This window comes from Myotis daubentonii, chromosome 2 (genome assembly GCF_963259705.1).
Source record: "Myotis daubentonii chromosome 2, mMyoDau2.1, whole genome shotgun sequence".
NCBI lineage: Eukaryota > Metazoa > Chordata > Mammalia > Chiroptera > Vespertilionidae > Myotis > Myotis daubentonii.
Genome location: NC_081841.1, coordinates 121,229,471 through 121,249,943, shown reverse-complemented (window position 1 = coordinate 121,249,943; position 20,473 = coordinate 121,229,471). Strand labels below are relative to the sequence as shown.

The window sequence follows — 20,473 nt, the reverse complement described above, 5'->3', positions numbered from 1 at the left end:
TAAACTTTTGAACAATAATAGATGCAGAGGCAGAGCTGCCTCAAAGAGATTGTCAAACTGCAGTGGGAAGGCCAGGGAGGGTTGGGGGGCAGGAAGTAGGAGGGTAAGAGATCAACCAAAGGACTTGTATGCATGCATATAAGCATAACCAATGGACATAAGACACTGGGGGATAGGGGAGGCTAGGGGACTGTCTAGGGCGGGGGGGAAAAATGGACACATATGTAATACCCTTTGTAATACTTTAAGCAATAAATAAAAAAAAAATCAGTGTGCAATGAGAGAAAATTTTATTGATAGTGGGTTGTGTTAATGAATGGTTTGCAACCATACCAAAAATTTAAAAAGATGAAGACTATCTGGTTTTGACACAAGAAAAAAATGAGCATTAAATAATCATTAAATGTACACACTTTGCTAATTATTAATATGTAAATTAAGTTTTGAGATACAATTAAATCGGCAAGATATATAGCTCATTGTTTTAAAAGCATATGTATATGTAGGTCAATGATAATCAGAAGCATATAGCAACATAATTTAATTAATTTAGGTTTTTAATTCATATGTGTGCATATATAAACACACATAAACAGAAAGAGAGATTTTCTGGTTAGAAAATAAGTAAACATCAACGCTTTAACAACATTATTAGTTCTACTCTGGAAGTATTTATTTTTCCTTGGCACTTTTTTTATATCTTTCTTTATGTATCAGATATTATCCTGAAAGTGATACTACAGAAAAAGAAGACAAGGAATACTGATGAAAATATCAGAGAGCTCTAAAATAACTTCAGAACTGTTTGGGCTATGGCCATGCTGGCTGGACTTCAGTATATGTCTTCCTGAGGCAAATGTCTCTGAGGTGCTCCAGGAAGAACTTTTAAGATTGTTTAAAGTCAGACCCTTGAAATTCACCCTAGTGATGAATTTTATCTTTCCTTGGAAAACATGCTTGTGAAGGGATTTTATAGGTGGTAGCAGACTTAGAAACTTTATGGTGGTAAAACAATAATCCAAAATTTAGCTTTTGATGAATTGTAAGTGGTGACAAATTTGAAGAGGGTATTGTAAAACAAAATGGAATTGAATAGTTTTATATATTATACTACATTTCATGGAGGGAACCTAATAAATGGAATTGATCAGAGCCATTCTGAAGAATTCCTACTCACTGTTCTGACAGTATCTGCTAAATGTTTACAGTTTTGAGTTCATATATGATTTTGTGAATTTAATATCTTGCAAAAGGTCTTCCATAGTTTTAGAGTTTGACTGAGAAAATCACCTATTTTCATTGCAAAAAAATATTTATTATTTTTTCTAAATTTGTGTCAGTTACAGAAGACACAGTAAAAGTGTCATTTTTTAAAAAAAGAAGAAATGATAGGTTATGTTACAACAGAAAAAATAGAATATATGTCCCTAAAATGATGATGATCTTGTTACTAAAAAATAAAACAGTGCACAAAATTTCTAAATAAAAAAAGCAAACCCCACAAGACTCATAATCATCATGAAAATGTACCTGCTATACTTTAATACAACTTTTATTTTGTATCTTTCCTTCAACTTGCAATGAGGATGCTCATATAGGTAGAAGATATACTTAGGGAAGAAAATAAGACTTTCTGCAAATATCCTGAGGTGGAAGAAGCTGAAAGGAAAAAAGTAAGTTGCCAAAGAGCAACAATCCTGCTGAAAAAAAGATTTATAGTTGTAGATTACATTTTTAAATTTAAAGGAGCTATCAAAACCATAGAGAAAATATAGCAATTATTGGTCCAAAGATATTTAAAAGGAAATCTTGAGTCATAAAAAACAGAGAAGATTCATAGAGAAATATATGTAGTATCAAGTTATAAGATGAAATTTGTCTACACTGTCAATAAGAGCATATGAGAATTGTGTGAAATATGCAAATTATACTGGAATTTGAAAACTAAAAATGTTAAAGTTGAAATAACATAAAAAGAAACGCCAATGTGAACTGTTGCATGATATGATGAATGATAGAGCTGTGAGTCTTTGTTTTAGCACCAGAAATAGCTTCAAATTCACTGTCATTTATAACTTGCATTGGTAGTGTTCTGGGTACAATAACCTGATTCTTTTCTCATGGAACAAGGGGCTTGTGCTAGAATCCAAGGCCTCACTCTCTGCACTAGCTGAGACGTATGATCCTGTCCTTGTTGAATTTTAGTTTTTAATCTATAAAATGAAGGAGTAGGGATATATGATTTCTAAGGTTCTTCGTGGGTGTGATTCTGTGTGTCTTATCCTTAGTTTACTTGTCCATGTTTATTTAAGGTTTGTTAAAGAGAACTGATGTGTACATGTGGATTTTGTTCATGAAACCAATAAAAGGACCTTCAAAAAGAAGGCTCGCATTGCCTTCTGAACAATGGTTCAAGTGTTTTAAATGAAGGTATAGGGTTGTTATTATAATCACAGAGATAAATTCTGGGTACTCTTAATGGCACAATAATTAACATAACTGTTTAGATTTTTAGATTTGTAAACTTCTTCACATCCACCTGCTTAAATCTTTCTAAATCCTTAAGCATGGTTAGTCTTTACTGGTGGGGATCCCAACTTCAATGTCTTTTCAGAGGGAAGGTGGCGGGGGCAAGGGGGCGGAGAGATTAACCAGGAAATTTATATACATATGTGCTAGCCCATGGACACAGACAATAGTGTGGTAAAGACCTGGGAAGGGCGGGTGCGGGGTAAGGGAGATCAATAGGAAAAACCCCCAAAGGGGACATCTGTAATACTTTCAACAATAAAGATAAATTTTAAAAAATCTAAACTGTACACTTTGTAGCCATGAATTGAGTTATTTGTATAGACACTAAAACCAAAACACTATACTTGTTTTCATCACTCAGATATTTTAAAATGAGTCAAGCTTCATAAGAAGTTTCTTTCATTTATTCTTGATTCTTGAAGTCCCATCAAACTACTCTGTTCTTGTTGGCTTACTGTTGCTTCCAAATTTGTGTTGATTTGCTTTTCTTGTCTTATGGCTACAGCCACTGATATCCTGTAAAACTCATACATAAAGGAAGTCTGTTGACTTCCTTGTCCTCTTTTTTTTTTTTCAATGTCTCCCCATTCACAATACAGACCAGGCAAAGAGCCTGAGCTGAGGTGTATATGGGATAAGTTTACTCTGCCTCCTATTTCTGTACAGTCAGTGTAAGAACACAGTCTGTGGTAAGCACCAGGAGGCCGACTTCCTTGTCCTCTTATAACAACTTCAAAACTGTCTGTTCTGATGATCTTATCCTCCTTCATTCCCAATGGCCTGAATCTGGTCTTCATGAAAATATGAAGAAGGCAATTTAAATGCAAACAGTTAGAAGTTATGGTTTCGATCATTACAAAAGTTAGACTAGGAATTTGACTAGAACAGAAGTGGGGAACCTTTTTTCTAGCCAAGGACCATTTGGATATTTATAACATCATTCGCAGGCCATACAAAATTATTATCAACTTAAAAATTAGCCTGCTATATTTGGTCAAACATTTCATTATCTCACCCCTAATGCCTTGGCAGGGCCAGACCAAATGATTTCATGAGCCTTATAGGGCCTGAGGGCCAGATGTTCCCCACCCCTGGACTAGATCTTAATGTTAGCTTAAATTATGTGCTTATCAGTGTACAAAAAGGACAATCATGTTAGATTTTTAGGGAAACAATTTTTTCTGGCATTGGGTTCTGAAATTTCTTGAGTGTGACATCACATTGAAAAAAAATGTCTCTAAGAGCCATATATTTTGGGGTCTATTATTCCCTCAGTACAAGCTCACATGGAACTCACAGAAAGAATTTCTGGGGAGCAAGACAAATACAAGCACATGAAATTTTCTATGATCTTAAATGACCTAATCTACAGAGAAATAAAAAGGCTATCCTTCAAGCAGTCTTCTGTATTATTTTTCTCAACTAGAATTTTGCCATACATTGGACAGCAAACTGTTTGAGATTACTCAGGTAAATACTTGTGATTCCCAAATATTGTGAAGAGGATACAACACTTCTTTATCTTTTTTAAAAAATATATTTTATTGATTTTTTACAGAGAGGAAGAGAGAGAGACAGAGAGTCAGAAACATCGATGAGAGAGAAACACCTATCAGCTGCCTCCTGCACATCTCCTACTGGGGATGTGCCCGAAACCCAGACACATGCCCTTGACCGGAATCGAACCTGGGACCTTTCAGTCCGCAGGCTGACACTCTATCCAATGAGCCAAACCGGTTTTGGCAACACTACTTTATCTTAATCTACTTTCTTTCCTACTGCAGGAGCTGCCAGCTCTATCTCAATTTTTTTCTGAAAAACTTGTTCCCTGGCCTTAATCTATGTACCTCTTCTCTTTATATTCTTTTCTCTTTTCTGCACCATCAAATTCCAAATAATAAACCTACCAAAGGCAGAATCTTCCATGGAAGGTGGGGAAGGGGAGGAAGATTAAATAGAAAGACAAGAATCTCTTTAGCAAGAAGATTAGTGGCTGAGTCATCCTCTAATTTTTATTCAATCACACTGATACGTGGAATTGGGCAAGCTTGGACTCTCATTGTGAAAGTTTGAAGAATGAAAATCGTGGACTAAAAGATTTTTTAACAATTGTGTAGACGTTTATTGCAAGCATATACAAAGTTCCAAAGGGGATCCCCTGGGAGGGGTCCCCAAAGGGTATAAACCTGCTCTATCTGGGGAAAAAACTGGTCCTCTGAGTCTCTTTGTCTATGGGTTTATAAATGCTGGAAGCTCTTTGTTTGCTCATTCTGCTCTCTAATTGGACCCTTCCTTATTTTATCTCTCCCATGCTTTTCTAATTGATCATTTTCTTCCTTATTCCTGTATAGTATCAGTTTCAAAGTTTTAAAGCTTCAGAGCCCACTCAGAGCTCCCCCGTCCTCTTTTGTAAGATAAACATTCTAGTGGCTTAGAGCTCTCTCTGCCAGTGATGTATACACTAGAGGCCAGGTGCACGAGAGTCGTGCACTTGGGGGGGCGGGGGGGGGGGCGGTGTCCCTCAGACCGGCCTGTGCCTTCTCGGAGTCCAGGAACCCTCAGGGGATCGCAATCTGAAACCCCCTCACTCCTTACCGCCCGCCTGCAGCAGAGGTGGGAGAGGCTCATGCCACCACTGCTGCGCTGGCTCACCAGATGTGAGCCTGGCTTCTGGCTGAGCTGCACTCTACCCTGTGGAAGCACACTGACCACCAGGGGGCAGCTCCTGCATTGAGCGACTGCCCCCCGGTGGTCAGTGCGCGTCATAGTGACCAGTTAGTTGTTCTGCTGTTCGGTCAATTTGCAAATTAGGGTTTTATTATATAAGATTCCTCTCCCATGGACCCCACTTCCCTAAAACTGCCTCTCCTATCTCTAAAAGGATTCAACACATACATTAGCTTTGTTAAACTTAGCAATAATTCTGTGTGAGAGTTACTGATTTTCTGTTTACCATCAGGAAACTAAGGTTCAGAGAGTTTATGAAATTTGCTCAAGGCCTGATAGCTAGCAAATAGTTCAACTGGAATTGTGAACCCTGGCCTTGGCAAGATACTAGATGGCAAGTTTTATGTGTGACTGGTTAAGGACAGATCCATGCCCTGTAAAAATTGGATGAGACAATGGTAATTATATTTTTTTTATTAAAATGGAAGGGACTGACTCAGGCTTTTACCAGTTTCAATGGCTCACCAACTCACACATTGGCTAGGGGAACTTTCACACACCTAACACTCTAAATGAATGCAATGTACAACAAAGCAGAGTACAATAATTACACATGTACTCAATGGAAAGTTATTAATCATAATCTTAAATTTTCCATTCATGTATATTTTCACAAATAGTTATGTGTTTGGTGATTCCCAAGACTACTCTCAGGTTCAGTGATTTTACTAGAAGAGCTCACAGAGCTCAGAAAAACTATTATACTCATAGTTACTGTTTCTACAACCAAAGGATACAGATTAAAAACAGCAAAGACAAAAGGCTCAGAGAGTGGAGTCCAGAAGAGACCAGGTTTAAACTTCAGTTGTCTTTTTCCAGTTGAATCATATATGGCAGAACTTAATTAAATATCTCAGAAATTATGAATAACAACACATACAGAGTATCAGCAACCAGGGAAGTTCACTTAAGCCTTTGTGTTCAGGGTTTTTATCAGGGGTAGGATACATAGGCATAGAGTACCCATATGACCAATTTTTTTTGCTCAAGCTTCAGTGCCTCCAAAGGTCAAACTGTTAATTGCATGAGCATGGCCCAAGGGCCCCCAAATAAATCACATTGTTAGCTTAAACTATCTGGAATGGCCAAAGGCCCCAAGTAGATAAAGATACTCTTATCAAGCAGGATATTTCAAAGGATGAGAGGAGATCTCCCAAGAGCTGATACAGAGTCATTCTTTGTTTGGAAAGTGCAGAGTTTGAATATTAAGCCTTTATAACACAGTTAATATTTGAGAAAACTCCATACTATTTTCCACAGTGGCTGCACAAGTCCACATTCCCACCAGCAGTGTACAAGGGTTCCATTTTCTCCACATCCTCACGAACACTTGTTTGTTGATTTGTTCATGATAGCATTCTGACATTTGTGAGGTTATACCTCATTGTTGTTTTAATTTGCATCTCTCAGATGACTAGTGACTTTGAGCATTTTCTCATATGTCTCTTGGCCTTCTGTATACCTACTTTGGAGAAGTGTCTATTTAGGTTCTTTGCCCGTTTTTCAATTGGATTGTTTATCTTCCTTTTGTTAAGTTGTATGAGTTCCCTAAAAGACTCACACAAAATAAACTGAAGGGTTGGAAAAAAAAATTCCAGGCAAATGGGAATGAAAAAAAAAACTAGGGAGGCAACATTCATATCTGACAAAATAGACTTCAAAGTGAAAGCCATAACAAGAGACAATGAAGGTCACTTCATAATACTAAAGGGATCGATACAAGGGAATATAACTTTGGTAAACATATATACACCCAATATAGGAGCATCCAAATATGAAAACATACTTGTAGAAGATGTTAAGGTAGATATGGACAGCAATACAATCATAGTAGGGGACTTAACACCCCACTGACACCACTTGATAAATCTTCCAGAGAAAAAATTAAAAAGTAAACAGCAATCCTAAATGACACACTAGATCAGATGGAATTAATTGACATTTACAGAACATTTCACCCCAAAGCTATAAAATATACATTCTTTACAAGGACACATAAGGCATTTTCAAAGCTAGAGCATATGTTATGACACAAACTAAGTCTCTTCAAACACAGAAACATTGAACAGACCATCAAACCTCAGAGGAAAAGCAGGGGAGGGCGGGAAGGGGGGTAAGAGATCAACCAAAGGACTTGTATGCATGCATATAAGCATAACCAATGGACATAGACAGTAGGGGGGGTGAGCATGTGATGGGGGGTTAGAGCGGCCAGGGAAAGGTCAATGGGGGTGGGTGGGGAAGAAAGCATATGTAATACTTTCAACAATAAAGAATTTAAAATAGAAAACAAACAAAAAAGAAGATTGAAATCATGTCAAGCATCTTCTCAGATCACAATGGCATAAAATTATAAATCACCTATAATAAAAACACTCAGAAACATTCAAATACATGGAGGCTAAATAGCAAGTTATTAAACAACTAGAGGCCCGGTGCACGAAAATTCATGCACTGGGGATGGGGTCCCTCAGCCAGGCCTGCTCGCTCTCACAGTTCGGGAGCCTTCAAGGGATGTCCTAAGCCTCAGTCTGGTCTCCCTCCGTGGGAGGCGACCAGGCTGATCAAGGGAAGGCACCTCCCCCATCAATATGCTGCGGCTGCTTATCCCTCGGCCCTCATAGCTGCCACAGCTTTGTCAGGAAGACATCTGGTCTATCCGGTCTAATTAGCATATTACCCTTTTATTACTATAGATGAATGGGTTACCAATGAGATCAAGAGAGAAATAAAAAAACTTCCTGGATACAAATGAAAATGAACACACAACAACCCAAAACATAAAGGACATAGTGAAAGCAGGCCTAACTAAAAATCAAGAAAAACTTCTAAGAAACTATCTAACCCTACAACTTAAAGATTTAGAAAGAGATAACAAAAAATCCCAAAATAAGTAGAAGGAAGAAAATAATAAAGAACAGAGTGGAAATAAATGACATAGAGACTAAAAATAAAAAATACAAAGAATCAATGAAACTAAGAGCTGTTTCTTTGAAAAGATAAACAAGATTAATGAACGTTTAGTCAGACTCATCAAGAAACAGAGAGAGCCTTAGCCAGTTTGGCTTAGTGGATAGAGCATTAGCCTGCAGACCAAAGGGTCCCAGGTTCAATTCCCATCAAGGGCATGTACGTTGGTTGCAGGCTCCTCCCTGTCCTGGCCCTGGTTGGGGCTCATGCAAGAGGCAACCAATCCATATGTTTCTCTCACATCGATATTTCTCTCTGTCTTTCCCTAGCTCTTCCACTCTCTCTCTAAAAAAAATAAAAATTAAAAAAAAAATCTGTGAAAAATATCCTCAGTTGAGAAAAAAAAAAAAAAAGAAACCAAGAGAGAGGACCCAAATAAACAAAATCAGAAATGAAAGAAGTGAAGTAACAATTGACCTCACAAAAATACAAAGGATCGTAAAAAAAATTCTATGAACCACTATATTCCAACAAGTGGACAACCTGGATGAAATGGACATATTTCTAGAAAAATACAATCTTCCAAAACTCAATCAGAAATAATCAGAAAACTTGAATAGACCCATAACTACCAATGAAATGGAAGTAGTAATAAAAAAAACCTGTACATATTGAGTATTTAATAATGAGTGCATAAATCACAGATTTACAGTTTTTTCCTTTCTAAAATCTTTTCATGGTAGTATCATGAAAATATGATACAAATCCCAAAGGAAATTTGTCTAGAGATTTGACAAAGCTTTACCTTGCCGTCCAATTAGAAAATGGATTATAGGAAAGAGTCATCTAAAAACTAGATAATATATTTATTGCCAGAATCTTCTTGAGAGAAACTGGCTATTTGGCTGTACCTTTATTTCCTGATCACAACCAAGTTCTCTTGAGTATCTGTCCCTGAGACATTGTTGCTTTCCTCCAAAGGAGCCATATAAATGCACTGAAACTCAGGAATAAAAGTTGCCTTGAAGCCTTTTGAGGATCTCCAATCTAGTTTTATGTTTTTCTTTCTTTGTGTTCACTCATGTTTCCAGGTTCCTGATTGCTGAACTTTGAATTGCCTTCTCTTTTGGTTCTTAAGCATTCATATTGCCAGCCCTCCTTCTTAAGTTTGCACTATGGCTAGTCTCACAAGTTTGGATTCCTGACCATGTGATTCCTGACTACTATCTTCACAACTTGTCACACACTTTATCAAAACCAGTTTCCTGATCTGAGTCTACAGTCATGACTCATTATTGCTTTCATTCCAAAAAATGAGAGAGGAGTGCTCATCCCAGATGGCTGCCAGAATTCATGCTATCATTTTGTCTGTATTACTCTGTACTTTTCAAAGCATGACCACAATTGGTCTAATTTGTGCTTACAACAATTTCATTATACAGCGAGTTACTCATTCCCATTTTACTGTTAAGAAAACTGAGACTAAAATAGGTCAAATAGTTTACTTAATATTAAGATTCAATCATTTGAAAGATAGTTTTGAGGAATTTAACTTCCTCAAAATCCATATTTTAAGAAATTTAATAGTCCTTTAGAGGAATGATTGTTTTGACTTAAAGAGTCTTTGTTCTTCTCTCATTAATAGTTGAAATAAGCAAATGTATTTGTATCAAGTTGTTGAATTTATTGAACTGCTAAAATCTCTGCCTTTTCTTTCTTCCTTCTTTTCTTTGCCCAAACATTTGTTGAGTACTAACTATGTATCAGTCAATGATCACAGTATATTACTGAAGATTTAATTTGCAAGAAAGACATAATCCTTGCTGTCAAGTAGCTGCCAATCTAGTGAGAAAGAAAACAAAACATGTGGCAAATGACTACAACTTCATATTTTTTCATAAAAATAATTATAATAAAACTATCACCTTCAAAAATCATGTTATTTACTTAAATTTTACAAATTTATTGTCTTGTGTCCTTTTTAGAATGCAAGTGCAACCAAGACAGGCACTTTGTTTTATTCGTTGCTGTATTTCCTATGCCTTGGGACTATTCATGGCTTGCAGAATATACTCAATAGTAGTAACAAAGAAGATGTTTATTTTCTTTTAGGCTTTTTAATAACAATTATTCATATTATGTTTCTAGTGAATGAAGAATGTTTATCAAATACATGAATTCAATGTATTTTTCTTAAAGTTTTGGTTCTATTAGGTTGAACTTCTTTTTCAAGTATTCTACCCTTATCCAACAGACCATTTGTGTTATATTATTTCATAGACACACAATCTTTTAAATATAGAATTCTTTTCATTTATTTAACAACAAATATGTCCTGAAAGAAATGTACAATGTCTCTTTAAAGTTGTTCTATTTCATGGCTTCATTATTTGCGACTAGAATGCTTTCTGATGAATCTATAATGAATATTACAGAGATGCTCCTTGTTTATGCAATAATAGAGGAATGAGTTCTTATTTAATTGTCTATATGACATTTCATTTTTGGTTAATGCTTATTGAGTAAGATGATCACAAAGCTCAAAGAATTGTTGTTTCAGTTATATTGACCATTTTGTTTATAGTTGCTGTGTTCCAAGTTCCATTGCTTCTTTACTCTTATTCTATTTTGTGTTATACGTGACTAGAGGCCCGATACACAAAATTCGTACAAGGAGCTTGGCCCCCGCCACCTCAGTGGCTGCCTCTGTCTTGGCCCCCGCTGCCGTGGCTTCATCCAGAAGGTCATCCAGAAGGACATCTGGTCTAAACCGGCAGTCGGACATCCCCTGAAGGGTCCCAGCTTGGATTTCATAGTATATATATTTCGTATTTATATTTAGTGTTTAAAAAACTAAAGAAGAAAATGCTGTCCTATTTGCTCTTTGAAGAAGGAAAATTAAGGTCAATGAATGAAAAGTAAAAAGCATATATTAGTTTATTATTAATTACTAATTATTATCAAAAATTCACAAAATTCTTCTGTCTTCTTTTTGTATGAATGTATAATCACAACTTCTATCATCTCTTAAATACTTGTTACAGGCATTGTTCTAAATGTTTTATATGTTTGTGTCTTTAAATCTTCTAAACAATACATGTGAGGTACTTACATTTTACAGGTGCAGAAATAGGTTCTGCTGGTTAAATGAAAAGAGATATTCTATAGCCCTGGGGAATCAAAAAATAAACCTCGGCTTGTCTTCATGTACTACTTGCTAATTGATCAGTGAGGTACTACTTCAAGCCATTTTCCCACTGGTTAATCCATAGCTGCTGGAACCATTAGAGAAAGGCTCTAATCCAAAGCTTTATGCACAGGAGGCTCAGATTGATTCTATGCACTGTTCCTTAGTAGGGCTGAACTTTACCAGTCTCATTAAAAGTGATCAATAAATACTATTATATATATATATTAGAGGCCCAGTGCATAATATTTGTGCAGGGGGGCGGGGTTCCCTCAGCCCAGCCTGCACCCACTCCAATAGGGGATAACGCTCTGGCAATCTGGGACTGCTGGCTCCTAACCGTTCCCCTACCTGCCTGCCTGATTGCCCCTAACCACCTCTGCCTGCCTGCCTGATCACCCCTAACTATTCTCCCCTGCCTGCCTGAATGCCCCCAAGTGCCGTCCCCTGCTGGCCTGGTTGCCCACAACAGCCCTCCCCTGTAGGCCTGATCTCGCCTCTCAACTGCCCTCCCCTGCAGGCCTGATCTCGCCCCCAATAACCCTCCCCTGCCAGCCTGGTCACCCCTAATTTCCCTCCCCTGCCGGCCTGATCTCGCCCCCAACTGCCCTCCCCTGCCGGCATGATCGCCTCTAAATGCCTCTCACTTGCCCCCACCACCATGGCTTTGTCTGGAGGAAGTTGGACGTCTGGAAGATGACCAGTTGACCCGGTCTAATTAGCATATTACCATTTTATTAGTATAGATAGATTATATAGGATAGGATTGCTGAAATGGGGTGGGGGAAGCCTTTTTCATCAGAAGGAGATGCTCTTTGCAGACAAAAATACATAATACCTATATCTGGACTGATAGCCAGCCATATGCACTACTTTGCCAAACCAGTCATTAAAAAATTGAGCCACTTTCTTACACCTTACACCAAACAGCTGTTGCCCTTAAAACCCCTCTTCAGCCCCCACCTTAGGTTCTGCCTTCACAGTTCACCCAGATTAGGTTTTGATTGGTCGGTTTTAATGCCAGTCAGCATCAAAGCTTTGCCTTCTAGGCAGCCATTGGCTCTTCTGGGAAATCCAGAACGGCCCCACTGACAACTGTCTATCTCCGGGCCTGATCCGCAGTCTCCACAGAGGCTTCGGATCAAGCCCTGCCTTTCTCTCGGGGCCTATCTCTGGGCCTGATTCACAGCCTCCTCAGCAGCTGTGGATCAGGCCCTGCCTCTCTCTGAGGGCCTCTCTCTGGTCCTGATCCTCAGCCGCAGCAGCAGCAGCAGACCTCCCCATAGCCTGCCTCGCCCTTCCCACCCTCCATTCACCCACCGCCTGCCTTCTGTCAGCCTTGCTGTGATAGGAGCCCGTGGGCCCAGGAGAGGGACTGAGAGGTGCTCCATGCACTTCCTGGTGACCGGTCGTCCTTCTGGTCATTGAGGTCATGACAGCCCTAAGCTATTACATACACTAATAAAAGAGAAACATGGTAATTAGTGTCACTCCGCTACTCTTCCCATTGGCTAATCCCCCTGTCACTCACAGAGGAAGGCCAAGATATACAAATTAACTGGCAGCCAAGATGGCGGCCGGCAGCCAGGCAGCTGATGCGAACAGGGAGGCTTGCTTGCTTCAATGACAGAGAACTCCAACGTTCCCCGCCCGACTTGCCGGCCTCTCAGCTGCAACTTTAAGCAACTATGTTGTGAATAAAGAAGCTAAAAAACCCCCAAAAACCTGCTTTACTCAGCGGAGCTTCAGCCAGCTGGACCGCAACATTGTATCAAATACAGACGGTAAACAAAGGCCAGAAACCTGTTTTCAGCAGCCAAGGCCTCAGAGCTAAAGCTGGCCCAGAATAAAAAAAAGAAAAAGAAAAAAAGGAGCAGTTGGGAGCTTCAGTCCCAGCCTGAAAACAGCCCTCAGCCCCTCACCCAGGCTGGCCAGGCACCCCAGTGGGGACCCCCACGCTGATCCAGGACACCCTTCAGGGCAAACCAGCCAGCCCCACCCCTCTATTCTATATAGTAAAAGGGTAATATGCCTCCCAGCACTGGGATCAGCGGAGCTGAGAGGCCTCCCGGCACCGGGATCAGCATGACAGGGGGCAGCGCCCAAACCCCCTGATCACCCTGCGGCTCTGTGTGTGACAGGGTGCGGCGCCCCAACCCCCCGCTCCCCACGGGCCCTGCTCTGTGTGTGACGGGGTAGAGCCATAACCTCCCCATTGTCCCTGCCCTGAGTGTGACAGTGGTGGCACCCCAACCACCTGATCGGCCCTGCTCTGTGGGTGATAGAGGGCGGCGCCCCAACCCCCTCCCCCCCTACGGGCCCTGCTCTGTGTGTGATGGGGTAGAGTCATAACCTGCCCATCTGCCCTGCCCTCAGTGTGACAGTGGCGGCGCCCCAACTCCCTGATCAGCCCTGCTCTGTGGGTGATAGAGGGCAGCGCCCAACCCCCTGATCCACCCTGCCCTGAGTGTGACAGGGGCCGGTGCCCCAACTCCCCTATCGGCCCTACTCTGTGAGTGACAGGGGGGAGCTCCTCAACCCCTTGATTGACCCTGCTCTGTGCATGACAGGGTATGGAGCCCCAACCCCCCTGATGGGCCCTGCTCTGTGCGTGACAGGGGGTGGCGCCGCAACCTCCCCATCGACCCTGCCTTGAGTGTGACAGGAGGTGGTGCCCCAACCCCCCAATTGGCCCTACCCTGAGCGTGAATGAGGGTGGCATCACAACCTCCCAATCTGCCCTGCTCTGTGCATGACAGGGGAAGGCGCCCCAACTCCCCAATCGGCCCTGCTCTGAGCCCGACAGGGGCTGCACCTAGGGATTGGGCCTGCCCTCTGCCACCCGGGAGCAGGCCTAAGCCAGCAGGTCATTATCTCCCGAGGGGTCCCAGACTGCAAGAGGGCACAGGCTGGTCTGAGGGACCCCCCCCTTCCCCCGAGTGCACAAATTTTTGTGCACTGGGCCTCTAGTTAGTATATATGTGTGTGTATATATATATATATATATATATATAGATATATATATATATATATATATATATGGCATTCTTTTTTAAACTAAACTTTACATTCAATATTGCTTAGTATTAGTTTTAGTTTCTGGTGAACAACATCATAGTGGTTAGCCAATCAAAAACTTTACAACATTTCCCTCTCAGTATTTCCTGTACCCACATGACACCATACCTAATTATTACAGTATTATTGACTACATTTCCTATGCTATACTTTATATCTGCATGACTATTTTGAGATTGCCAATTTGTACTCCTCAATCCATTCACATTTTTTATTAGTTCCAACACAAACTCCCCTCTGGCAACCATCAGTCTGTTCCCTGTATCTATGAGTCTATTTCTGTTTGGTTTGTTTTTTTACATTGTTCTTTAGATTCCATATATAAGTGAAATCATATGGTATTTGTCTTTCTCTGACTGACTTATTTCACTTAGCACAATACCATCTATGTCCATCCATGCTGTCACAAATAATATTTCATTTTTTATGGCCAAATAATATCCCATTGTATATATGTACCACCATATATGTTATTGTTCACCTTCTCCTTCTTCTTCTCCTTCTTTTTCCATGGATCTGTCCAATTTTCCCACCACCATTTATTGAATAGACTGTCTTCACCCCCATTTTATGTTCTTGCCTCCTTTGTTAAATATCCACCCATCTATTGATGGGTACTTGGGTTGATTCAATAGCTTGGCTATTCTATATAATAAAAGGCCAGCAACCATAAGTTTAACAACCAGAATGACCACTTGACCAGTCGCTATGAAGTGTATTGACCACCTCTCGGTCCCTACCCCCCTCCCAGCCCACAGGCTCCGATCGCAGCATGGTGAACGGGGAACCACAGCAAACTAGTGTGGGTGGCGGTGGGGCAGGACTGGCTAGTGGTCAGAATGGCTGACCTCTTGGTCCTTTCCCCCCCACCCCCAGCCCGCAGGCTCTGATCGCAACATGGCAAACGGGGGAACCACAGTGAACCAGGGAGTGGTGGCGGGGTGGGACTGGGGACTGGCGAGCAGGCAGAAGATGGCCCTGATTGCAGACTAGGCCTAGGGACCCTACCCACGCACGATCTCATGCATTTGGCCTCTAGTCTATACTATAAAAGGCCAGTGGCCATAACGCCATAACAATGTAACGACCAAACAACCTGTCACCAGGAGGTGCATGGAGCACCTCTCAGGCCTTCCCCTCAGCCCCATGGGGCTCCAACAGTGTCGGCGGAGCATTGCGGGGTGCCAGCAGCATCCATGGAGTGTTGCGGGGCCCCGGCAGAAATGCGGAGCATGCGAGGTGTCATAGGGCAGCGGACATGGCCCTGATGGCAGGCTAGGCCTAGGGGACCCTACACACGCACGATTTAATTGTGCACTGGGCCTCTAGTTGTAAATAATACCACAATAAACATAGGCATGCATATATTCATATATTCTTTAAAATTAGTGTATTTGTTTCTTTGGATATATACCCAGAAGAGGAATTGCTAAGTCATAAGGCAGTTCCATTTTTAGTTTTTTGAGGAACCTCCATACTGTTTTCCATAGTGGTTTCACCAGTCTGCATTCCCATCAACAGTGCATGAGGTTTCTCTTTCCTCCAAATCCTAGCCAAAACTTGTTGTTTGTTGATTTATTGATGGTAGCCATTCTGATAAGTGTGAGGTGATATCACATTGCAGTTTTAATTGGCATTTCTCTGATGACTACTGACATTGAGTATATTTTCATATGTCTATTAGTCATTTGTATGCCCTCTTTGGAGAAGTGTCTATTCAGGTCCTTTGACCATTTTTTGACTGGATTGTTTTTTGTTTGTTTGTGTTGGTGATGAGTTGTATGAGTTCTTTATAAATTTCAGATATTAACTCCTTATCAGATGTGTCATTGGGGGAATATCTTCTCCTATCAGTTGGTTAGCCTTTCATTTTGTTGATGGTTTTCTTTGTTGTACAAAAATTTCAATATAATACAGTCCCATATATTTATTTTCATTTTTAAAATATATTTTTATTGATTTCAGAGAGAAAGGGAGAGGGAGAGAGAGATAGAAACATCAATGATGAAAGAGAATCACTGATTGGCTGCCTCCTGCAAGCTCCACACTGGGGGTGGAACCCACAACCCAGGCATGTGCCCTTATCAGAAACTAAACCTGACCTCCTAGTCCATAGGTCAACACTCAACCACTGAGCCAAGCCAGCTGGGAGGCAATATATATATATATATATTTTCTTCCCCAAGGACATATATCAGGAAAAAATACAAAAAGAGATTGAAGCGATTTTCTATGCTTTCTTCTAAGAGTTTTATAGTTTCAAGTTACATTTAATTCTTTAATCCATTTTGAGTGTATTCTTGTATATGGTTTAAAAAGGTAAAAAAGGTGATCTTGTTTCCTTCTCCTTCTCCTTCTCCTTCTTCTTTCTTCTTTTTCATTAGATATGTCCAATTTTCCCAACACCATTTATTGAATAGACTGTCTTTACCCCCACTTTATGTTCTTGCCACCTTTGTTAAATATTAATTGACCATATAGGTGTGCATTTATTTCTGAACTCTATTTTGTTCCATATGTCTGTTTTTAGGTCAGTACCATGCTATTTTGATGACTATAGCCTTGTAGTATAGCTTGATATAAGGTAGCATGATACCTCTAACTTTGTTTTTCCCCCCTTTATTTTGAATTTATAGGTTGTTTTGAACATATCAATTAAATCCATCTGGTTTAGTATATCTTTTAAGGGCATTGTTTCTTTGTTAATTCTCTCTCTGGAAGATTTATCCATTGATGTCAATGGAACATTAAAAATCCCCAATTATGACTGTATTATTGTCAATCTCTCCCTTTATATCCATCAAGATTTACTTTATGTATTTAGGTGCTCCCATGTTGGGTGCATAGAAATTTAAAAGAGTTATATCCTCTTGTTAGATTGATACCTTTATCATGATATAATGCCATTCTTTGTCTGTATTATAGCCTTTGTTTTATAGCCTATTTTGACTGATATAAGTGTTGCTACTTGAGCTTTTTTTTTTTTAATTCTGTTTGCATGAAATATCTTTGGCATCCCTTTACTTTTAGTTTATGTGTGCCTTTCATTTTGAGGCAGGTCTATTGTAGATAGCATGTATTTGGGTCTTGTTTTCTTATCCATTCAACTCCCCTGTCTTTTGATTGGAGCATTTAAGCCATTTGTATTTAAAGTGATTATTGATAGGTATGTAGGCCATTTTACTCTTTGTAACTATGTTCTTTTTTTTTTCCTTCCTTTTTTTCCTTCTTAAAGAAGACTTTTAACATGTCTTGTATAACTGGTTTGGTGGTAATGTTCTCCTTTAACATTTTCTTGTCTGGGAAGCACTTTATTTCTCCTTCAATTTTAAACAATAGCCTTGCTGGGTAAAGTAGTCTTGGTTGAAGGTCCTTGCTTTTCAGCACTTTAAATATTTCATGCCAATCCCTACTGGCCTGAAATGTTTCTTTTGAGAAATCTGGTGATGGTCTTATGGGAATTTCCTTGTAGGTAAGTAACTACTTGTCTCTTGCTGCTTTTAAGATTCTCTCTTTGTCTTTAACCTTTGCCATTTTAGTTAAGATGTGTCTTGGTGAGGACCTCTTTGGATTTATCTTGTTTGGGACTCTGCACTTCCTGGACTTCTGTGTCCTTTTTCTTCACTAAGGTTGGGAAAGTTTTCAGGCATTATTTCTTCAAATAGGTTCTCAATCCCTTGCTCTAGCTCTTCTTCTTCTGGTACCCCTATGATGCCAATGTTGTTACATTTCATGTTGTCCAAGAGGTCTCTTAAGCTAATCTCATTTTTTTAAATTTTTTTTCTGCTCTGATTGGGTATTTTATGCCACTTTGTCTTCCAAATCACTGACTTGATCCTCTGCTTCATCTAACCTATTATTTATTCTTGTTGGTATAGTCTTCATTTTAGATATTATATTCTTTATTTCTGGCTGGATTTCTTGTTCTTTTATTTGTGGCATGTTTCTTTATCTCCTTATTTTGGCTGTTTTGTGTATTAGGTATATCTTCTATGTCTCCCAGTCTTAATAGGTTGGCCTTATGTAGCAGGTATCCTATGGGACTCAGGGGCATAGCCTCCTTGATCACCTGAGTTGGGTGCTCCAGGAATGTCCATTGTGTGGATTCTGTGAGCTCTCCTATTGCAGGTGAGTCTTGATTGCTGTTGGCCCATCTGTGCATAAGGTCAACCCTCAGCCTGACTGTGAGGATCCATTCAGACCACACTGTCCAAGCTGTTGTGTGGGTGCTGACCACACAAATTGGAATCTGCCTCAGCAGGCTGTGGTGTCTTCAGAGATCTCCCTCTGGATGTGCCATTTGTGGAGCTAATTGGATCTTACTCTGATATTGTCTGAAGCTTGCCACTGTGTGTGTTGGTTCTGCTGTCTCTTGGGAAGGTCAACTTCAGACACTGTCTGTGCCTGGTCCTGGGCAACCTGTTTGGAACTACAAAGGGATCTATAGTTTGTAGCTGTCTCTGCTGGGCGTGTGTGTGTGGAATGCATCAGATTACACACCAAGTCTCACTTCTACCAACACAAAGTTCAGGGGAAGGTCAGCAAAAGGCCCAAGGCACTCTAAAATCCATATCTGTTTGTGTCTGACTGTCACTGTCTGTTATACTCAGCCACTGAAAGATCCTCTGGATGTACTCGGGTTGCGTCAGGTAGGTTTTCAGTGAGTCACAAGGTAGGTGTGAATATTGTTTGCCTGACTGATACATATTCAAACTCAGTTCCAGTGCTGAATCTGAGGCCACCTTCAGAAAAAGTCCCAGGGTATACCAAGGCTGGCTACTATCTGCCACATGCCCACAGACCTTTGTCTTGGTGTGGGGTCTCAGGGAGTTGTCAGGGGGAGGTCAGCAGTGTTTAACAGGCCCAAAGAGAACAAGATTTTGCCTTGGGAAGGGTAGATTCTGTACCTGTCAGTCGCATGTGTGTGAGAAGATATGCCTTGTTCTAGAGCCACACAATTCAGTCTGTCCTGCATTTAGCCTGGCCCTCCTGGAGAGCTCAAAATTAGTGGGATGGGGCTAGTGAATCTCTTGTGGGAGGGTGGTTCAGGTCAGGCTACCACTCTGATTCTGCCCAAACCTCTATACACCCAGGTCTGGGCAGCTGATTCCTCCCTAGGGAACCCAGCTGGGAAACAGGGAGTTGGGAGGATGAGGCTATTGCATTCCCCCAGGCTGATGCCATATGGAGGGATATGCTCAACCCAAGAAAGATGTTGTCTGTGGGCAATGTGGCAGATGGACTGAGCACAGGGACACTGCCAGCTGTCCCTCAGCTCTTTGTCCAGAGCCATACAACTGAGTCTTTCCTCCCACAACTTTAGTCTGCTCTGAGCTGCCCTCCCTCTGGTGGAGCCTAGGGTGAATGGCTATCAACTAGTTTTGTGTGCTGGGCCTTTAAGAGGGTACCTGAATTTCTAGGCGATTCTTGCCTTTCCCTGGTGAACAAAATTCCTGCTGATTTTTTAAAATGTTTTTATTTATTTTAGAGAGAAAGGAAGGGAGAGAGATAGAAGATAGAAACATGGATGAGAAAGAAACATTGATCGGCTGCCTCCTGCCTGTCCCCTACTGGGGATTGAGCCCACAAACCAGGCATGTGCCCTGACCAGGAATTGAACCAAGACCTCCTGGTTCTTCTGTTGATGCTCAACCACAGAGCCATACCAGCCAGGCAATTCCTGCTGATCTGATTTTCACAGCCAGATATTATGTGGGTTCCTCTTCCTGGCTCTGGTGCTCTAGGCTGGGGAGCCCCATGAGGTGGAGACCCCACATTCCTCAGAAGAGCCTTTGCAACTGAGTTATCACTCTAGAACCTCAGCCACAGCATATGGCTGCAGGGCCAGCCTGTTTTGCATCTCTGCCCTTCCTACCAGTCTCCATGTGACTTCTTCTGTAAATCCTTGGTTATAAGACTATGTTCAGCTAGTCTTCAGTTGGTTATTCAAGTTGATTATTTTATATTTAAGTTGTGATTCCAGTTTTGTCTGGGAGGTGAGTGTAGCTTCCATCTACAAGGCTGCTATATTGGATCTCC

General features: G+C 40.7%; 1 non-coding gene across 1 annotated transcript; it reads right to left on the bottom strand.

Moving 5' to 3' along the window:
- Nucleotides 1–3,106: 3,106 nt before the first annotated feature.
- Nucleotides 3,107–3,238, bottom strand: LOC132229024 (small nucleolar RNA SNORA51). The gene has a single exon (XR_009451602.1). It is a non-coding gene; the product is annotated as a small nucleolar RNA SNORA51 (small nucleolar RNA).
- Nucleotides 3,239–20,473: the final 17,235 nt, after the last annotated feature.